General features: G+C 52.7%; 1 protein-coding gene across 4 annotated transcripts in view; it reads right to left on the reverse strand.

Annotated features, from left to right (window-relative positions):
- Nucleotides 1–22,348, reverse strand: part of IGDCC3 (immunoglobulin superfamily DCC subclass member 3) — a 42,887-nt gene that overhangs the window by 11,893 nt on the left and 8,646 nt on the right. Inside the window, exon 1 of one of the 4 annotated variants that reach the window (XM_004758673.3) lies at nucleotides 10,797–11,210. The exons of the other annotated variants lie outside the window; for them this stretch is intronic. The gene's annotated coding sequence lies outside the window, so the exon portion shown is untranslated. Of the gene's footprint in view, nucleotides 1–10,796; nucleotides 11,211–22,348 lie in introns of those variants that run through there. 4 annotated transcript variants of the gene reach the window in all.

Raw genomic sequence — 22,348 nt, forward strand, 5'->3', positions numbered from 1 at the left:
TGTGGAGATTCCTTAAGAAATCAAAAATAGAGCGCCCCCCCCCAAAAAATAGAGCTTCCCTATGACCCTGCGATTGCACTCCTGGGTATTTACCCCAAAGATACAGATGTAGTGAAAAGAAGGTCCACATGTACCCCAATGTTCATAGCAGCAATGGCCATAATAGCTGAACTGTGGAAGGAGCGGAGATGCCCTTCAACAGATGAATGGATAAAGATGAAGTTCATAAGCACAACGGAATATTACTCAGCCATCAGAAAGGATGAATACCCAACTTTTACATCAACATGAATAGGACAGGAAGAGATTACGCTGAGTGAAATAAGTCAAGCAGAGAGAGTCAATTATCATATGATCTTACTTCTTTGTGGAACATAAGGAATAGCATGGAGGACATTAGAAGGGGAAAATAAAGGAGGAGAAATGAGTGGGAGACGAACTATGAAAGACTATGGACTCCAGGAAACAAACAGAGGGTTTTAGAAGGGAGTGGGGTGGGGGCTGGGTGAGCCCGGTGATGGGTATTAAGGAGGCACGGACTGCATGGAGCACTGGGTGTTACACACAAACAAAGAATCATGGAACACTACATCAAAAACTAACGACATACTGTATGGTGACTAACATAACCAAAAAACCCAACAAGTTTGTTTTTGCCCTGGCTGCTGCTAGCAGGCCACAGAGTCAGAGGGAAGATGTCCTTCGCCAGGTCTCTCTGGGCAGAGGATTTCTGGGCAACCATGGGCACAAGGGCCTGAGGACAGGACCTCTGAGCATGCTGAATCCTGAACCACTCATCCTGGAGACCACAGTGTGACTGGTAAGGGGATGCACAGGCCGCTGTTGTAGCGTTGTGTCCATGCCTGGTGTGCGTGAGGGTGCTGCTGTAACATGTGGCTGTTGATGCTTTTGGTTAGGCAGGGACTATTTTGGGTCCCTCATTTCAGGCCAGGTAATGGGAGGGGTCATGGGCATTGGCTGGAGCCCTTCCGGTGTGAGGGCTAGAGTGACAGGGAGGACAAAGGCCTGCTTGGGGGCCACCGTGGAGAAAATACCTCTGTCCCCCCACAGTGTGGGAAGGACTCTCCCAGTCCCACCCTGCCCCAACCATGGGTACAGCCAGGCGGTGGGGCAAGGGTGGGCAGCGAGAGCCCAACAGTCCATGGGGCTGGAAGGGAGCAGGAACAGGCAGGAAACAGCTCCTGGACACCCCCTATAAATCACCCAAGGGGAGGGGGTCTCCTGAGAGCCAGATCTAGACCAGCTCAGGGAGGGGAGGGAGGACTTGCCTCCTGGTCCAGGACCTCTGGTGAGGTCAGGTCTGGATCTGATTAGACAGGCTCCAGGGGGACGCTGGGGGGCAGGGAAGGGTCGAGGCAGAGTGCTAGGAAGGAAGCTGGCAGCAACCCCCAAGCCGGGCCTCCCACTCTTGGACTACAGCCACACTCCTATCCGATGTATGATGACAAAAGGATCAGCGGGCATGTTAGGATAGAGAGTGCAAAACACACCCTTTGCAGAAGCCAGTGGCACTGGGGGCCTGAGACACCAACTCCCGCCCTTGTCCCCCACACCCAGCCAGCTATTCAAGAGGAACAACCACAATCTACAGGCGCCTCCAGAGGCCACCAAAGCCATCCCTTCCTCTTATTTGTTCCCACAGAGGATCAGGGACACCTGGATGCCTGGCCCTTCCTCAGACAGCTCAGGTGATCGTCCTGTTTTTCCTTACACCACAGACATGTCTGAGTCCCCTCTGCTTCTACCCACCAGCCCTCAATGTCCCCTCTAGAGTCACATTTTCCAATACAGCAGCCAGCTATTAAGTGCTTGAAATGTGGCCAGTCCACACTGAGATGGGCTATAAGTGAAAAACACGCATTGGATTTCAAAGATTTAGTATAAAATAAAAAGACACTAAGCATAAAGGAAAGGCCAATTGAAACCGTAATGAGATACTACCTCACACCCATTAGGATAGCTACTGTCAAAGCAAAAACAGAAACAAAAAAAGAACAAAACCCCTGAAGATAACAAGTGTTGGCAAGGATATGGAGAATTCGGAACCCTTGTGTGCACTACTGGTGGGGAAGCAAAATGGCACAGCCATAATGGGAAACAGTGTATGGCGGGTCTTCAAAAAATAAATAGTTATCATGGGATCCAGCAATCGCACCTCCCTGTATAGACAAGGATATAAAGAAAGAATTAAACACAGGGTCTCAAAGAGACAGTTGTAAAACACAGAAGTTTTATTCGTAACAGCTGAAAAGGTGGGGGCAACCCACGTGTCCATCAATGGACGAGAGAATCAACACCATGTGGTATGTACATACAAAGGAGTATTATTCTGCCTAAAAAGGAAGACATTCTGACACATGCTACGACGTGGATGAACTTGGAGGACATTATGCTAAGTGAAATAACCCAGACACAAAAGACACTGCATGATTCCACTTAGATGAGGCATTTAGAGTAGCACCCTCCTAGACACACAAAGCCAAGTGGTGGCTGCCAAGGCCTGGGGGAAGGGGGAAATGGGAGCAGTTGTTTTATGGAAATGGAGTTTTACTTTCGGAAGGTGAATTCTGGAGATGGATGGTAGCGATGGTTCACATAACAACATGAAGGTACTTAATGCCACTGAACTGCACCCTTAAAAAAATGGTTACGACAGTAAATTTTAGGGGTGCCAGGGTGGCTCAGTCAGTTAGGTGTCCGACTCCTGATTTTGGCTCAGACTGTGATCTCAGGATGATGAGACTGGACCCTGAATTGGGCTATGCACTGGGTATGAAGCGTGCTTGAGACTCTCCTCCTCCCTCTGTCCCTCCCTGCCTCCACCCCCCTGCTCAAACAATGCACTCTCTAAAATTTTTTAAAAAAAATTTAAAAACCAGTAAATTTTATGTGTATTTTACCACAACTTGAAAATTGGAAAAATAATTGTAATTGATAGTATTAATTAATAATTTAAAATACTGGGGCTCGTTGGTGGCTCAGTCATTAAGCATCTGCCTTCGGCTCAGGTCATGATCCCAGGGTCCTGGGATCGACCCTCAGAGTGTCAGTCTGGGGCTTCCTGCTCAGCAGGGATCCTGCTTCTCCCTCTGCCTGCTGCTCCCCCTGCTTGTGCTTGTGTGTTCTTTCTCTGTCAAATACATGAAATCTTTATTTGTAAAGATTTTACTTATTTGTCAGAGAGAGAGAGAGAGAGCTCATAAGCAGGGTGAGCGCCATGCAGAGGGAGAAGCAGGATCCCTGCTGAGCAGGGAGCCTAAGACTCAGGGCTCCATTCCAGGACCTGGCATCACAAACTGAGCCGAAGGCAGATGCTCAGCCTGACTGAACCACCCAGGTGTCCCATAAACAAAATCTTAAAAAAAAAAAATGAAATACTGATTACAAGTTCAAATAATATATTTTCTTTAATATTTATTTATTTGACAGAGATCACAAGTAGGCAGAGAGGCAGGCAGAGAGAGAGAGGAGGAAGCAGGCTCCCCGTGGAGCAGAGAGCCCAATGCAGGGCTCGATCCCAAGACACTGGGATCATGACCTGAGCCGAAGCAGACACTTTAACCCACTGAACCACCCAGGAGCCCCTCAAATAATATTTTAAAGACCTGGTTCACAAAAATGCAAAAAACCTTATTAATAATTTAAAAATGATTATATTGGGGCACCTGGCTGGCTCACTTGATATAACATGTGCCTCTTTATCCTGAGGTTGTGAGTTCAAGGCCCATGTTGGGCATAAAGATTACTTAAAAAAATATATAAATACATAATAAATAAATAAATAAAAATAATGATTATATGTTGGAATAGTAGTTTAGATATATTAAGTAAAATAAAACTGATTATTAAAATTAACTTTGCCTGTTTCTTTCTTTCTTTTTTTTTTATAAATGTGACTGGCTCTTAGAAAATTTAAAATTAGCTATGTGGTTCATATCCTATTTCCACTGGACAGTGTTGCTCTAGAAGACAAACAATTTTGTTCTTCACACAACAGCCCTTCAGATACTTGAGGTCTGGGTTGTTCCCTAAGAAACATCTTCAGAGGTAAAACACCCTTCACTCCTTCAAGCCACTTGTGATGTGAAACGATGTCCAGATGTCTTGAGCCCAGAGACCCTCCTCTAGCCAAGCTCTAGGTGGGCAAGAGTAGGGCATCTAGAAATGGCCAGAACCCGGTGGGGCTGGTCTGAGCCTTTTATCACCATAGGACCTTGACCAAATTTCCTCCATGAGCCGCAGTGAGTATCCCTGTGCTGTCCAGTATGGTAGCCACTAGTCCCATGTGGCCATTTAAGTAAAAATTGTATCAAACTGAAAAATTCAGTTCCTCTGACTTACCAGCTACCCTTCAAGCACTAAAGAGCCACAGGTGGTACATTATGGGCCTTCACCAATAGAATATTTGCATCATCACAGAAAATTCCACTGGACAGTGCTGGCCTAAAACCAAGACAAGGCCTCAGACCCCCTAGCTGCCTTCTCTCTTGTTGCCCCTGCTGAGAATCCCCTTCCTCACCACCTTCAGCACTAGCTTAGCATTGCCCCCACTCCCGCCTCCCTCTGCCCTTGGCCACATGGACCCAGATGGCTGACAAGGCCCATAGTTGATCATTCCCTAGCGCTAGCACACTGTGTGACAGAGAAGGCCTCATGCAGCAAGATTTTTAGCTCCTAGTGGGGAAATAGTTGCTAAGAGCTTTTGGAGGTGGTGGGACAGTAAATGGTATGGGCTCTGGAGTCAAACAGAACTATGTTCAGAACTCAACACTGCCACTCTTAGCTGTGTGCCCTTGGGCAAGTGACGATCTCTCAGAACCTCTCTTTTTCCACTTACAAAATAGGAAGGAAAACAGCTCATGTTGCTAAGCCAATGAGATAGATCGTAAAGTGCTTAGCACTCAGTAGAATCTTGAGTGAAAGGGAGCTGAGAAGTTATGGAAAAAGATGGTGGGCTTACGGGGAGAGGGAAGAGAAGTTACCTTCTCCAAGGCGGTGGCCATCTTCCCTCAGAGAGGCTAAGGCCCAGAGAGTTAGTGGTAGGACCTCAAGTCCTCTAGAGAAGTCAATCAAGACAGAATTTGCAAGGCCTGAATGGTGAGGGGGTGTCCGTGCCAGGGGAGGGGGCAGTCAGGTGTAAACCAAGCTCAGCTTCTTCTATCTCACCGCAGCCTGGGGCTTCACAGAGGCCCCAGTAGGCGAGCTGTCAGCTGGAAGAGGCCATTGGGTAATTGAGGCCTTGATTTTTCTAGTAAAATGTTTATGAAGCCCATAAACTCGTGCCTTTATTGGCCAGGCTCATTCCGGGGCATGGATGTGGCTCTCTGAGGCACAGTTAAAGCACCTGCTGAACTCAGGCACCCGAGGGCTACTCTGGCCTCCGCCCAGACCCACCAGGCAGAGTGACCCCTGGAGGACAAGGAGGCCAGCCAAGTCCCACCTCCAATGTTCCTTACACTACCCCCCCCCCCAAAGCACTTGTAAATGTCCTATCTCTAGATTGCACGGGAAGGAGGGAGGTGGTGGCAGAGAACCTTGAGTCCTGGGGATTTGCCACAACCCCCAGTGGGATCCTGGTCTTGTCCTTGGGGTTATCTGGCCCAGGCTCACATTCCCCTGCACTCTGTCCCCATCTCCCTACTATCTCCGTCCCCACGCTGCCCCTTTCACTCTGTTAGGGAAGAACCCCCACATTGACTGGCCATTGCCATTTGGGGTGGGGGAAAGCAGGACTTCAGAAGACTTACATTCACTTCTTCAAGCCTCCAAAAGGAAGTCCGAGAGCGACTTCAGGTCCTGAATCCCAAGAGTATGTTTTGGGGCTGCGGGTGCTTCTGGGGTTGGGTGGACCACATCTGCTTACAAACAGCCCCAGAGGACTGCAATGCAGAGGCCATGCTCGGCTTCACTGGGGGTGATTGATTCCTCTGGGCCTTTGCCTGGTGACCTTGCTCTGAGAAGCCTCTGGATCCCTTTGTCTGCCTCCTCCCCTCCTTAAGCCCGTTACCCCCTGCCTCAGCCCCAAACCCCAGCCCCTCCCACTCCAACACCAGCTCACCACGACCCCACCAGCCCCAATTCTAACACAAAAGGCAACTTTGTCTTTCAAGTCAGCAGCCATAAATCCACATCACTCCCCTCCTGGCAGCCACCTCTGACAAATGGGGGCCTGGATGGGGAGAGGTGGGGAGCAGTGGGAGGCCAGCCTCGGCTTGGGAAAGTCCCTGCCTCCAGCTGTTGGTCCGCTGCTGTAGAGCATCGAAACTTTATGGCCTGATCTTTGATTCCAGTGGACTGTAAGGCCCGAGGCACAGATGCAGGGGGTGGGGTGGGGGCCATCTGGGGTTTCTCTGCACCTCTGCACTGGGCATTTACAACCCCAGGGGAATAAAACCTCTCAAAGCCCTACTTGTAATGATTCTGCCCATAATTCGGGGGCTCCTGTTCTTCCTCCAGATCAAGCCCCGAGCTCCTCTTCTCTGCACCCTCCAGCCTCCAGTGGGGATGCATGTGCTGAGGGACAAGCCATGCACCTGCCTTACACATTTAGGGAAGGGGAAGGGAGACAAGTATCACCGACCCCCGCGACCACCCTACCTGTCCAACTGCTAGGATTTTGAAAGCACTACAAATATTTTGCCCTGGTTTCATCCCATATGTCAGACAGTGAGGATGTGTCCTGGTTTGGGGTGTGGGAAATAGAGTCATCTGCTGTGTTTCACGGCAGACCCACGGAGTCAACCGGAAGCATTCATTCGACAGATACGTATTGGCTGCTAATGTGTAGGAGACCATGTCCTAGTGCCACTTTCCTCCCATCCCACAGGCCCTGTCCTTAGGGGTCCCTGCCCACACTCCTAAGAAATATCAGAAGGGTGAGAGCCCAGGGCCAGGATCCCACGATCACGGTAATAACTGCTCTGCAGAAGCCACTGGGTGTCAGAGGTTACATGTGACATCGGCATAACCCGGCAGGTGGGGCCTGCTACCCCGTCTGTATCACATAAGCAGGGAGCTTATGTGATACACCCAGTGACTGATGTTATAGCAAGCATTTGAACTTGGAGCCATCTAGCTCCACACCAAGTGCTCTTTCCCTGCATCACGCCTGGGGTGGGATGGGGTGGGATGAGGCGGGCACCTGTATTCCAACGCTGCTCAGACAGGGCTGAGGATACCTGCATATGCACTTAGAGGAAAATACAACATCCTAGGCCCTTAAGGGCACCGACTCAAAGTCAGAGACGCCCCCTGGCACAGAGGGCTTCCCGCAGGACAAGTTTCCCCAAGCATAGCTAATGCAGATAAGCACCACTATAAGATGGTGTTACCACCCCATTAATGCTCCCTGAGCCCACACGTTTCCTTAGCCCTATGAACACAAGTAGATGAACAAACCCAGATGCTGGACCCAGGATAGCTCTTCCCCGAGCATTTCCGAATCAGCAATCCAGGTCACCCAGTGGCAGGGCCTGGAGCGGTGGGGCCTGGAGGGCTACTCCCGTCCTCCTGGGCCTCATAAACCAGAGGAGTAATCTATTTTCCTAGTTTGGGGCAGGAGGGTAAAGCACTGTGAAATACCACGGCTTCTGTGGGATGACTGGCAGGGAGGAGGACGTGCTCGGAGGAAGAGTAGTTGGGAGACGAACTCAGCCCTGTGCACAACTGGATGTATGATTTTGAGAAAACCAAAGCCCCTCTCTGGGCCGGTTTCTTTCTCTAATATGAGGGAGTTGAATGGAATGAGTTGTAAAGGCTCATCCAGTGTCCACCTTTGAGGCCTGTCTGCTTCTGAGTGCACCGGCCAGCGGTACAGCATCAGGGGCTGGGAGCCAAGTGGGGAATCCCTCTCTGCTTTAGACTTGAGAATGTGCAGGCCCAGCAGAGCCCCTCTCCACAGACTGCACGTCTCTGCCCGTGTCAGGGTCACCAATCTTCCTTATGTAAACCCGCCCAAGCCCACAACATCCTTAACTTCCCGTCGTTCTGGTCAAGACACCGGATCTCTCTCACCTCCCGGAAGGGCGTCTGGTTAGGCAGCCCAGGCTGGAGCTATTAAGTAAATTGCTTTCACATGACCATGAGGACAACTCCACAAAAACAGACACTTCCCCCAGATTTCCAGAGTCATATATTAGGATCTGTAGGGATGAATGCTGCAGGGGTCGGGTAATGGACGGGTGACCATGACCCCAATCACGCCTGCCTCTGTCACAGACTTCCTACGTGGCCTTCCAATACTGACCTTGGTTTTCTCATCTGTAAAATGGCAGTGGGGCAGGACAGACAAGATCATCTCTAAGGCCCATACTAATATTAAGATTCTAGGATAACCCTGGGTAAAGTTGTCCCCTCTGCATCCATGAAAGGACGCTTTCCTATTCTCACACCTTGATTCGATGTTGCTTTTTTGTTTCACAGCTCTACAGAATCTGTTGGCTCAACACCAAACCACAATAGATTAAGGCCTGCAGGTCCCCTCCCCCAACAATATTCCAGAATAAGCCTTATCTGTTTGGGGGAAGAGGGAGGATTATATTCCATAAGAGGATTACAGAGTTTCTTGGTTGGTATGGGGCTGTCAACTCTGGGAAATAGACTTATTTGCCCTCTAGTTGTCAGAGGTCTTCCAAAGCCCTAGGAACCATCTTCCACAAAGGGTTTCAAAAGCTTTCCCATAAAATTCAGAGGAGTCACCACATGTACCCACACCCCTAACCTCTTCCTTTCCCTCTCTTACTAATCATCATGCACCAGCTGCCAAGCTATAAACAAGCCAGTGGGCCACTGCCCCATCCTTCTCCCTGTCTCCCCCAACTAACTGGTCACCGAATCCTGATGCATTGTCTCTCTTGCATCCCACTGCCTTGGCTTATTACTCTCAGGTGTTTCTGTAATAGCTTCCCCTCTCAAGCCTTCCCACTTGCAACCTGCTCTCCCTCTTCTTCCCGCATCCCAAAGCCATAATTATCTTCCTAACTATCCAATATGACCCATAAACACCTTTGGTGGTTCTCCATTGCCTTGAATCAAAGCACTTTCCTTGGGATGCCATTTGATGTCTTTATAATTAGATCATGTTTCATCTTTCTGGCCTCGAAAGCAGGCTAATTCTGCCTTCATGTGGTTTGTACTCTGACCGTGTGAGACAAGCTTGCCTTCCCTGGACATATTATAATGCTCACACTTCTATTTCTTTACTTCTGCTGTCCCCTGTGCCTGGGACACTTTGCTCCTTTCTCTAGCTGCAGCCCCAACGTCCACATCTCCCAAAGGAGGCAGAATTAATTGTGCCTCTCTCCTTGTCCTCACCTGTATTACAGTCCATTGTTCACACATCAATCTACCTTCTAGCCATGAGTTCCTTACTGGCAGAGAACAGTACGGTACCTTTCCACCTTGAGTACCTAGAACAAACACTAGGTAAGTAATAAGTGCTCACAAATTATTTCCTGAATGCTGACTTTAAGAATCATATGGCTTGGGGGGTCCCTCCCCAATCATCCTCTCTTCCACACAAGTCCCCACCCCACCACAATCCAGCGTCTGTTCTGGGGCAGGTTACTCATCTACGGGAGTCCCAGCTTCTGCAATGAAAATGAATGAAGCAGTTAGGCTGGGCCACCGTTCTCACACCAGGAGGCTCGCTAGACGCAGATTTCTGGACTCCAATGCCTAGATGGAGAGCCTTTGGTCAGGCGCTGGCGCTCAGAAATCTTTCTCTCTCTTAAAGCTCACAGGGTGTCTCAAATGCACAGCCCGGATTGGGAACCCCTGGTCTGGCAGGTCCTTGAGAATCTGATCTCCTCTAAGGTTCCAGCATCCCAGGAGGGCAGATTCTCAGCCACCACCCCCCACCCCCGCAGCTTTGCTGGAGACTGGCTGATCCCCGCGGTGTGACTGAGATGCCACAAAGCGCAGAGCGGGCGGCGGGCGGGTAGACTGGCGTGCGGGAGCCCGGCCCCTGCGGGGCCCCAGGCTCAGTCCCCGGGACGGCGGGCGGGGTCAGCGCCCCAAGCCTGGGGCCCTGAGAGCCGCTCTCTCGGCGGCAGGAGTAAGTGGGACCATCTGCTCCTCTCCTCGGAGGTCAGCGCTTTGTGTCAAGCTCCCATCCCCCTCGCTCCTCCCCCGACCCCCCCCCCCGCGCCCACCCCCGTGCCCTCTGACTCCCGGGACTCCAAAGAAAGAAGCCCTCGAGGTGGTGATGAAAGTGGCAGTGTGATGGGGAGCGACAGTGGCCGCCGAGCTCGGGGTGCGAGCAGCCCGGGCAGGCGGCGGCGGGCGCAGGCCGGGCCGCGAGGAGCGCGGGGTCCCGAGCGCAGCGGCCCGGGGCCGGGCGGGCGGGCGGCTCCCGAGGGAGGCAGCGCCGGTTCCCACAGCCGGCCGGGCCGCCGGGCCCCTTTGAAGTGGCCGCAGCTGCACACCCCGACCCGCCGCTAATCCCCGCGGGGCGGGCGCCCTCGCCCCCCCGCATAGCGGTAGTGTCCGCGCTGAATGGCGCTGGCTAATTACCTCGCTCGCACCGCCGCGGGTGAATGAGAGAATCCGGCATTGTGCGCGGCGAATGGAGAAAATAAGACAGCCATTGTCCTCGCAAGCCAAACGAGGGTTTGATGTCGCTGGGGCGAGCGAGGCACCATTTCCCGCCGCCCCCTCCCCCCGCGGCGGCGCAAATTCCCCAGCTGGGCCCGGCCCCCGCGGCCAAGGGGAAACTGAGGAAGCCGCGCGGGAGCAACCGCCGCCGGCTCCCTCCGGCCCCACCACCCGCTCCTCACCTGCCTTCTCCACCCGCCGGTTCTTTGGGCGCCTACTGGGCTTGCCCAGCGCTCTCCTCTGCCTCCGAAAACCAGGCTTGGCGCGGCGCTCAGCGGCCCGGTTAAACGTGGTTGGGAACACGTGAGACAACCGGCGAGGAGGCCGCAGCTTCCGGGCGTCGGTGCCCAGCTGCGTGCCACCAACCCACAGGGCTGGGGGAAGTTCGGGGCATGGCTGGGAGAGAAGAGTACGGAAGGCGGGAGAGGAAGACCCGGGAAAGAAGGGGAAGGAAGAAGAGCTGCGGCGAGCCTGGACTGACGGACGCACTGGCCTCCTCCGGGAGGAAGCTGGAAATGGTTGGAAAAGGGAGGTCTGAATTACAGAGGGTCAGGATGGGGTGCCCCAAGCACCGAGGCCACTGTTCTGATCCGGGGAGAGCGGCGGGCTGATGGGTAAGACTGCAGCTCCAACCACAGGCCGGTGGAAACCCCACTCAGCATCAGGAATCCTACTTGCTCCAGGCTATCTCCCCCCACTTTTTAAGGAGGAAAGGGTGTAAGAGAGCTCAGCTTAGAAAGCAGAACCAAAGGCAATCAAGGTGCAGCCAGATAAGCTGATAAACACATTCTTTATGCATTCAATAGATTTTGTGGGCTACAACGGGATGCCTTCTCTTTACCATCACCACCAAATAAGGTGGGGTTTTTTGTTTGCTTGCTTGTTTTTGGTTTGTTGTTGTTTGGGTTTTGTTTTTAGAAGGGAGTTTGTTTGGGTTTTGTTTTGTTTTTAGGCAGGAGATTTCAGCTCTCAACATCAGGAAGGGTCTTATCTTTCTATCCCTGAGCCCTTAGCTCAGAGGCAGGTAGGCACAAGATAGTAGCTCTTTGAGAGCTGTTGATTTGAGAACTGAGATGCTTTAATATCCCTCAAGTCCACATATCCTTTTCCTGGAAGCATGCACTTCCTAACCCCTTCTGATGGGCTCTTAGACTCTTTCTGCCTAAAGGAAGAATGTTATACACCTGTTCCAATGCCCTTATCAAATGATAAAAGGGGCTGGTCTGTTGCTCTGATCAACAGGAGGCTGTTGGACTGAACCAGTAGCCCTCAGTTAGCACCGATGATTAGATGCTCATCGTGGCTTTCTGAGGCTGCAATCCTTTCTAATGTTTGAGTGGCCACAACTGGATTATAAACCCGTTACAGGCAACGCATAGCCAGACTCTTAAACAGGACCAACCATTTATCTACCTGTTCATCCATCTGAGAATAGAATTTGAGAATAAAATTAAAGAATGGAAAACACTTGTTGAGCCAAAATTCTGCCTTGCTCCAAGCAACCAACCAACCAACCAATCATAATTAATGGTAACAAGCACTAGCTGTTAACAGTGATACAGGAAAAGCATGTTTTTAAAAGAGAGGAGATTGTAGGTATAACTCACTGTTTTTCTGACTCAATCCTGAGCCAAGGTTTAATCTAACCCTGGTCTTACCCTCAGATGTGGTAATAATGTTTTTCTTTATAATTCTCCTAGTTCTGTATCTTAGAGTCTTTCTATCCCCTCCAAAGGGTCTACAGCCATAAGCTTGCTGGGCATCACAGCACCCACCTGCTGCTGGTGAACTACTCCCCCGCTTAGGCCAATCCGCCTAGTTAGTTGATCTGCCTAGTTAATTGGTTTTGAGAACAACAAAAACAAAACCAAAGGATAATGCAGGGCTGCTGTGGATGGAGTAAATGTGGGAGGCCTGAAGCCCCCCCAGTCTGGCCTCCCTCTTTCCCCATCTCCAGCCCCTGTGCCCCTTCCACAGACTCAGGGACTCTAAGGAATGATGCTTAAAGTCCCCTGAGTTAGAGAAAAAAAAGGATTTATCCAAGGAAACAAGACAGTTAGTAGCAGTTAACTAACTGGAATTAAAAACTTGGGGGAAAAAAAGGTAATTAGTTAGGTAGATCAAAGATCATTTTGATGACATACAGGCTACCAGCTTTACTTTAAAAGACTAAAATGACCATTCAAATAGAAACACAAATACAATTATAACTCTATGTGTGCCTTTATGGTTTGCCCAGATTTCAGTCAGAATGCCTAAATGTCTAATCCCCAGATAAATTATACTTTGTAAAATGATCCACTGTTCAAAAACCAAGAGGAGCCTCCAGGCCCAAATTAGAGACTCAATACTTTTAACTAAAAAAGTGCTTTAAAAAGAAGCCTATTTCTCTTCATATCTCTTCTTTCCCCAAACTGAACACCATAAGCACGTTTAAAAAATGCTCCATGGGTGAGAATTCTGACAGAAAGATAATGAGTATAATAACGATACTGGGCTTTTCCCCCCTTATCCATTCCCACAGCAACATGTGAATATTCACAGGAGGCTTTGTTATCATGGTTATGACTTTTTAAGATAACAGGAAGGCTGGCAGGACATGCAGGGCTAGTGTTTCTGAAGGGGATTACAGGAAGCTGGAGGGCAGAGGGGCGCTTGTTCAAATGGAAACTGGCCTGGCCTGTAAGCTCTTTTCCGGGTGAGGCCACTAGTCTGGCATTCTGGGACCTTCTCCAGCTTGTCTGGGAGGGTGTCCATTCCATGCCCCCTCCTCCTGTGTGACTGAGTACTGGTAGTCACCTCTCCTGCAGTGGCAGGACCGAGGTCTGAACTTGCCAGGCCAGGCCCTTCCCATTCAGCACTAAGGAGTAGCCCCTGTAGCTCAGCTGAATCCCTCCCCTCCCCAAGGTGGCCAGTGGTGGACCTTGGAAGTAGGATGTTTCAAGGAAGGGAACAGAATAGGGAGAGAGAGCCAGGTGCTCTTTAAGACCAGAAGAGGCTGGGATGAGAGCCCTAGGTTACAGTTACATGCAGACAGGACCACTCTCTGCTCAAAAGCTAACGGAGAATGGCACAGGTAAAACCACACCTGTAGACCCATGAGGAATAACTTCTGATGTAACTTTGTCTGCCGTTCTCCAAACTGGGCTGTTGAGCCCCAGAGGGTAAGTAACCCCTAGCAGGCAGGAGGTATTCCTAGCCTCCCGCTTCATGTACCCACGGCTCCCCATTTGCTCACCCTCATCAGGCACCAACTCCAGGCCAAGCGCTGTGCCCAGCACTGAGGATGCCCATCAAAGCTAGCCCCTCCCCTCAAAGAGTTTGCAGACCAGTGGGGAGGGACAAGCTATATACTCATTGTCCCAGAAAGGACTGTGTACCTGGATTCGCCCCACCCCAAAACAAAGCTGGGCATAAAGTCCATAAAGAAGCATAAAGAGGGGCGCCTGGGTGGCTCAGTGGGTTAAAGTCTCTGCCTTCGGCTCAGGTCATGATCCCAGAGTCCTGGGATTGAGTCCTGGGATAGAGCCCTGCATCGGGCTCTCTGCCCCACCGGGAGCCTGCTTCCTCCTGTCTCTCTCTCTGCCTGCCTCTCTGCCTACCTGTGATCTCTGTCTGTTAAATAAATAAATAAAATCTTTTTTTAAAAAAGGCACAAAGAATGCTTCTTTAATTGATGTAATAAAAACTACATCATTTTATTTTAAGAAAGCCTTGATCCCATCAGTGTTACACTTACCGGCTTACTTGCAATGATCTTGATTTTTGCCACAGTTTGATGGGAAAATTACTGATTTGAGAAGCCAAACCAGAAACACAGCAGAGCAGGGATATCAAAGAGGCTCAATCGTGAGGCTCATTCTATGTGAAATTACTGGTGAGCTGACATAATGGAATCAAGAATATTCTAATCCAATCTGCAAGGGAGACTAAATTAGGGCTTCTCTGAGGTGCTTGAGGTTTGAAATACAATTTCAAGAGACCTCAAAAAATTAGGGTGAAAGAAATTGCTGCAGAAAGAGGGGGATGTTCCAGATAAGCCAGGTTGTTGGGGGAAAAAAATAACCCAAAAGGGGGGCAGTGAGGAAAAAAACAAACCAGATGTGAAGATGGCAAAAAAAGATCCGAGAATTGTTTGTCATGGGCCAAAGACTGGATTTCAATTCCCTAAGATCGTGGCTCTGAGCAGGAGCCCAAATCCCATTTTGCCAATCAGCATGTTGAAAAGAACATCACACCCCTTCTGTCCCAGCTCTGTATACCCAGAACTTGGGGGCAATGCCCTCTCTTCTGGACCTGTTTCCGCAGCAGGGATATGAGAAACGTGGCCAGGAGGCTGAGGAACAGGGGAAAGTAGGATCAGGGTGAATGAGCAAAGCCTGGAGAGCTCCCCGACTCCCCATTCCTGTCTGACTTGGGGTTAGAACACCCCCAAGCACCCATCCTAATGTTCAAGTCTGTCCTTCCGTAAAGGCTCTGGGACCCTCTCTGCTTCCTTTGCCCCTAGAGGTGGCCTGCTTAAAGATTTGCCCACAAACTTTGGTCTAGCTCTAGCCCGGGGTCAGAAATCCCTGGCCTACAACCCCAAGCCAACGGGGAGGAGGCCTTGGGACCTCCAGCCCTCCGCTCTCACGCTCCATCTTCCTGCCCCAGACCAGTTCCAGGCCCCAGGTTGGCAGGGGCGAGTCCCTAAGTTACCAGGTAAAATGTCCCTTCCCACCTGGCCAGCGCAGCCCTGGGGGGTAGTGCCCCCGGCCCAGGCACCGAGTCCAGGAAGTGAGAACAGCCGGACACTCACAGACAGCGTACACTCACACACACTTGCACACGCACACACGTCGTCCCTCACACCCACACAGACGCATGAGGCACGGGGCCTCGGCGGCCAGCGACTGGGCGGCGCGGGGTTAATTGAATGCACATTGATTCTGCCGCCCGCCTGGCCCGCCAGGCCCGGCCTGGGCGAGAGGCGGCCGCGCTTGGTGTCTGGGGTGGATCGTCCCTCCTCCCGCCGCGGTGACAACAAGCGGGGCCCGGGGCGGGGAGCGGAGCCCCGGCTGTGGCGCGCGCCCTCGGGAACGCGGCGGGGACGGCCCGCAGTCCGGGGACTTGGGACACGTGCACGACCGGCCGGGGCCGAGGGGGAGCTAAGGCGAGTGAGAACCGCGGGGAAGCTTTTCTGCCAAACTTTGATCCTAACATTTAGAAAAGGAGGCGGCCAAGCCCAGTGCGCCAGGAGAGCCCGAGAGAGGGAGACGGAGGAGAGAGCTGGAGCGAGCCTGGAGAGGGGCGCGGAGGGGAAAGGTTGGGAGGAGGGACGCTGTGCAAGACAAAATCGAGTCAGCGCCTCCAAACCTTAGAAGGGAGAAGGGACTTGAGGAATCTTTTAATCTGGCTCTTTTCACACTGCCTCCCACCTATGAGGAAACTGAGGCACTGTGAACTGACGGGTCCAAAGTCATACAGGGGTGAGTTGAACACTGACACTAGAAAATCCAGAGGTGGGATCCAGGGAGGGCACAGAAGTAAGCATGATGGTGTCTGAGTCAATCCAGGGCCCTCAATAGTGGTGGGGCCACAGGAGGTGTCCCCTCCAAGCCAGTGTAAGCCAGGTACCTCGTGTGGGGCCGGCTTCAGCTCTCCCCCTCTCTTCAGCTTCCTGCCCTGCTAACACCAAAGCCCACTAAATTCCCAATAAAGAGCGCCAGCTGCGTGGTGGCAAGAGGATGGGGAGGTAGGACCCTACACCCCACAAATGCCTGGATCCTACTCCTTCTCTCCCCTTCAAAGACCAAGTAGGGCAGCACTCCCTCCCACTTCCCGCCAAGACAAACTGAGGCCCAGCAGCTTTGGGGGTAGGGAGCAGAAAGCTTGAACCCAGAGCTGAGCCAAGCCTCAGTTCCAGTCTGTCTGCATCTCTCACAATGGCTCTGCTCCTTGAGGGTGTTGGTCTTCTCACCACCGTCCCATGGCAAGAGCAAGTGGAGTTTTATTACAGGTGGGGTCTGGGGACACATTACAGGCTGTCCTTGATTTCTCCCCACAAACTTGTGCAAAGGCTTTGCAGACACAATCCCAGGTGGGAAAGGGCTTGGTTGGGAGGGGGGACATGGAGGCATGCTGGTGGCAGGCAGGGCTGCAGGCCAGAGCACATGCCCCAGGAGTTATCAGCTTCCCCAAACCAAGAGCCTTCAGGCTGGGCATGGGGGCAGGAAGCAGGACTCGCAGCAGCAGCAGCAGCAGCAGCAGCAGCAGCAGCAGCAGCGGTCAGGTCTGTGGGGGGCGACTATGAGGAAACCTTGAGCACCCAGGGAAGCTGCTGGATCTCAAGAGGATGGGTTTTGTGCTTCCCAGAAGTACAATTCCCCTGTTTCTGGCTGTCACCCCAAGACCCAGTGCCTGCTTTGATCCAAGGACCCCAGCAAGAACTTCCCTCTCCCCTTGCCAGTAAGGCTCCCTGCACCCTTCCAGCGCGCACAGCCTGTCCCTCCTTGCTGCGCTGCTCAGGTTACCAAGAAGCCTGCTTCGTGAAGCCTGCCATCCAACTCATTGTTCAGTGGGGCCAGGAGGGCGGGGCCCAAACCGAGACCCCTCCTCCAGGGTGGGGTGGGGGTGGATTCTCCCAGTCACCCCAGCAGACTGTAGCCTTGGGCTTCAGGAGAGAGGCATCCAACCCCAGGAGGCCTTAGGCCACCCTGCCCAGGCAAGGGGACAGCACAAGGACAATCAGCAGCTTGGTTCCTGTAGGCTGATTATGGCTCTTCTCTCCTCCTCCTCTCCCCCACCCCACAGGACCCCTGGGGAGAAGGAGCCTTCTCTAGCCACACCAGTTCCTCTCCTGTGATTTGTTCTGAATTTTCAAACAAAGAGTAATTATGACAGATGTGGAGCAATCAGCGTCATTATGCGGAAACAAGAAAGGGAAAGGGAGCTGAGGGGGCCCCATGGGGGAGGGGAACTTGTCTTTCCTCCTCGGGAAGAAGCAACTCCCACCTCCAGCGCCAGCAGCCCCGGCACCCTCTCAACTTCCTCGCCTGCCAGGAACCTGCATCCTGCACTGGGGCAGAGCAAGACTTCTCTGTGCAGAGCCTGCCAGCCTAACTGGCCCTCCACGCTGTGGGCCTCCAGCAGCGGCTCCGGGCGGGGTGGGGGTGGGGGGGCGTGTAGCCCATCCTGGCCCCGCTGGAAGTGGCTCCCACTTTGGCCAGGGTTCAAGGCTCTGCTCCCAACACTCCCCATCTCCACCCCGTATGTGTCAAGGTACCCAGCTCTATTTCTACAGCAGTAATTCTGATTCTGTTCTCCAGGGACTCCAGCCCCCTCTAAAGGCCCTCAGGCCATTGATCTTTGGGTCTGGCAGACCTGGGTTTAAATCCCAGCTTCCCTGCTTATACTGTGTGCCCTTGGGCAAGTTAATGAACCATCCTGGGCTTCTGTTTACTCATCTGTAAAATAGGACTAGTAATACCTATTAAGGGAAATGTTGTGGGAATTAAGTAAATTAACACACCAAGGCCTTAGGACAGTGCGGCCCCATATTACTAGGAAGACTTCTACTAGTTAGTTCAGTGCAAGTGCCCACACACAGGTCACCCTCGAATCACAAGGCTCAGCATCCAGTGTGCTCTGGAAACTTGGATGCCCCCGAAATACGCCGTGGATGTCAGGAGCCCACACTCAACATTTGCTGGTCAACAAATATCCAGAACCACAATCACAGATAAAGCCTAGGGCAGGGCAGGGCACAAGAAAAAGAGAAATAGATGTATACATGTACCAGCTTCCCCTCGGTGCAGGGAGCACATAAAAAGACCCCTCCCCTCCCCATCCGGAGAGGCACCAGGCCCATGAGAGAGGTGACATGCCCAGGAGGCTCTCTTACCTGCCCAGGCTGGAGAACCAGCCATGTCCCTGGGCAGGTTACCTACTTGGAGACCCAGTTTTCAAGCCTGTAAAAGGAAAAGCTTGGACCAGATGAGCTCCAAAGCTAGTCCCTCTGCTCTGGATGCCTGTGGTCCCGCTGGAGGCTGGGAAGCCTCCAAGGTCCTAGCTAGGGGGAGATCTGCAGGGTCTTTTGCTGCAGCCTGCAACTCAGGGAAAGGGCGAGGACTCTGTTCTCTCTCACGGTGGTCTGCCCCTCCTCTCCATTTAGGTGGTCTGGTCTCCGTCTGCCCACCCTAAGGCCCTGGAGCCTCTCTTTGGTCCCCCCTTCACATTCCAATGGCCTTGGGGCAGCAGCCAGACCAGAAAGTCCAGTTCCTGCCCATTATCACTGCTCGCATCTGTACTGCAACCCAACACCAGCATTCCAGAGAGCGGCCTGGGGCTGTCCCCACCACCCACCGTGGTCAGTGTCCAGGCTCAGAGACAAGTCTCAAGCAGGGGCCAGTGTTCTCAGGTTCCTCCCAGGGATGGTCTGCCCCCAGGGGGCTCTGGCTTGCTGGGGAGGCCCTGGACCATTTCCATGGGGGTCATCTTTAAACCTCACCCTCTCCGTCTCCTCTTCTTATCTCTTTGCTCTGTGCCCAGGACTGAGCTTCTCAGGAGGCTCTCTCCCCCAGCAAAGAGAGGATGGTGGACACAGGGTTGCCACAATTGGAGAAACAGGCAGGAGGAAGGATAGAACACGGGAGAGAGGAGCAGGAGAAAGGACAGGGCGGGAGGAACAGGGCTGAGGACAACAAAGACAAAGATGTTAAGCATGACCCCACAGGAAGGCAGAGGTGGAGTGCAGTCTGTGGGAGAGTGTCAAAGCCAAAATCCAGAGAGGAGAGAGAGAAAAGTGCGTGGGAGAAGCTGGGAGGTGAACCCACTGCATCACACTTTTCTCCCCCTGCCTGAATTGGGTGGCTGGCTGACTGGCTGTAGGCCCATACTCCCCACTCCCTCCATCTCCCTGGGGTCTGGGGTCTGGCCAGGAGCTCCTCCTGCTTGCCCCTCCTCAGGCCTTTGCTCAACCCCTGCCTTTCCACCTTCACTAGTCCCAGTGGCGCGTGTCCAGGCACCCCTTCTCAGGAAGCCACCGGGACTGCTCCCATCTGTCTTCTGTCCTAACCTTATACTTGAGGGCAGTCACAAGAGTTGGGTTAGCATTTCTTGGAGGTGGTGAACCGGAAGCAAGATGAGAAATCAAAGAGTGATCCTTGGGGGGGATACGGAGCCACATAGGCCAGCGGGCTCGGACTGCAGTCAGACTGTTGGCACTGCCTAATAAATAACTAAGAATACGGTGTCAAGTCCCAAGGTGCTCCCATGCCTGCAAGCCCATGAGGTGAGCCCCCACCCTCCATCAGTGGTGACCTGAGGATTATCTTCCTCTTCTCTCACTTCAGCTGGCTGAGTATCACTCCTTGTGGGACCTAAACATCACCGACCATGGTCTCTTGGCCTGTGCCTGTTCTGTCCACTCTAGCCTTCCAGTCTGGCCACAATGCCCAAGGGAAGTGCTTGGAGAAGAGAGGGACCCCAATCCTGGGCTCCATACACCTCCTTCAGGCACACACCTGCATGCTCAGGTCCCCACACAGGTCCATGTGGCAGCACACACACACTACAGGTCTCTCCATTCCTGGATGCAACAAGGCTATGGTCAGAGAAGCTTTGGGTGCCCTAGGTGAATCACACAAGACAGACATTTTTTGAATCACTTGGTCCAGTTTAAACAAAGACAGCCGCGAGCAGTTTGGTTTTCCATCCCACATGCCCTTCTGTTCCATTCTACTGTTTTTGAAGCCTGTGTAGAACAGCCTCCAAGCTGCTGTGAAAAGTCTCTCTCACACACACACACACACACACACACACACACACACTCACTCTCTGGCCGGCAGGGACTCTGGAGAGGAGAAGGAAAGGCAATACAAGGAAGCCAGGAGTGAACAAGTCCTTTCTCCCTGGGGGCGGGGAGGGGACAAGGGGTTAAGGGGGGCTGGGGGCCTGTTTCATTTGCAGGCTGCAAATGCCTCTCCTATTCACGGGCCCACATTCCCAGCCAAGGCGCCCGGCCACGGACAATGCCGGGAACAGGAACAGAGGAGATTTGCACATTGTGTTCAAGGGGCCAGCTGGCTGCCTGCGACAGTGGAGCCAAGGTGTGGGAACCAGAAGCATTCGACTTCCACATTCGAGTCCTGCGGGTGGGGGCGAGTGGGGCCCTCCCTCCCCCCTCAGCTGGGGCCAGTGTGGCTAGGGACAGGGACCTCATCCAGCAAGGGACTGAAGTTCAAGGCAGGAGACCCGGAGACCCACGCCTGAAAGGTGCCAAGTGCTTTGGTCTCTGCCTCACACCCCATGTGGCCAGGAAGAGTCTCAGGTCCTCTGCAGATAAACACCCAGCAGCAGGGGCACCTGGGTGGCTCAGTGGTTTAAGGCCTCTGCCTTCGGCTCAGGTCATGATCCCAGGGTCCTGGAATCGAGCCCCACATCGGGCTCTCTGCTCAGCAGGGAGCCTGCTTCCCCCCATCTCTGCCTGCCTCTCTGCCAACTTGTGATCTCTGTCTGTCAAATGAATGGGTAGGATCTTTAAAAAAAAAAAAAAAAAAAAAACACCCAGCAGCAGCCGCCCACGATCTTGCCGATCTTGCCGGGTGTGCTCTGTTCCCTCACCGACCTGGCCCGCTCCTGAGCTTCTGCTCCTCTGAGCTATGCTATCAATCACAAGGCCAGGAGAGACACAGAGAGAAAGCAAGGGAGAAGCAGCAAGAGAAACAAGGGAGAGTGAGCTTTGCACCCGCAGGGCCACATGTTCATTTAGTTTTTACCAAGCTCCACAGGCGGGGGACGTGAGAAATACAAAAGCAAAGCCCTTTAGGAGCCTGAAGTCTAGTTGAGGAGACAGATGGAATATCCAGCCACAAAACAGTACTTAACAATGTAAGCAGCCATCACTGAGGGGAAGCTTGAGCCTGAGTGCCACAGGCCATGAATCCACCCTGCCTTAGCTGGGGGAGAGGAAACTGATTGGCTAAGGGACAAACAGGGACAAGAAGAGACTGGGAAAAGGCCCAGCAAAGGCGAGCATGTCCCCAGGACCGCCTGGATGGCAAACAAGCCTTTACCCCTTAGAGCAGACAAGAATCTGAGTTCAAGCACCCACTTTCACAATAAGGAAAGCAAACCCTAGAGAGGGTGAGTGACTTGCCCAGAGCCACGCAGGAGCCAGGTGTCCGGGCAAGCACCCTTCCATCACACCTCACAGCGGCTAGGGACTGACTGTCCGAAGAGCGTCAGTGGGGTATCAACTGGCATGTGGAAAGGGCCTGACCCTCTCCCATTTGCACCTGACTCTGGTGTAGTTACACGTGAGCTGCAGGAAAGGAGAGCCGGCCTCTGCATTGCCAGCCCGCTTGTCACGCCAGTGACATTTCCCCTGCGACACCTGCTTCCTGCTCCACTTGGTAGGCAGATGTGTGTGATTGAGAGGCAGTTGGTGGGGGCTTCCTCAGGGATACCTCAGCTGAGCTGCCCTTCAAGGAGGAGAGAGAAGCTTGGGCTCCATATACTAGGCCTGAGTGTCCAACCTCCAGGTGACACAGGCCTCTGGGGTTCCCAGCCACTGCACCAGGAACCGCTTCCCTACATAGCCCACTGCCCTACCCTGAAACACTTTGGGGTCCCCTCAATACACTGAGCCCCCCACACAAACTGTTCTCCCCATTAGCTCCAGCCCATGGTTCTTCTGCCACTGGCCCTTTCCCCCAGCTCCAAGTTGGTTCCACAGATCTGGCTCCAGACCCTG

Source organism: Mustela putorius, unplaced genomic scaffold (genome assembly GCF_011764305.1).
Source record: "Mustela putorius furo isolate JIRA1106 unplaced genomic scaffold, ASM1176430v1.1 tig00003896_pilon_pilon_pilon, whole genome shotgun sequence".
Classification (NCBI taxonomy): domain Eukaryota; kingdom Metazoa; phylum Chordata; class Mammalia; order Carnivora; family Mustelidae; genus Mustela; species Mustela putorius.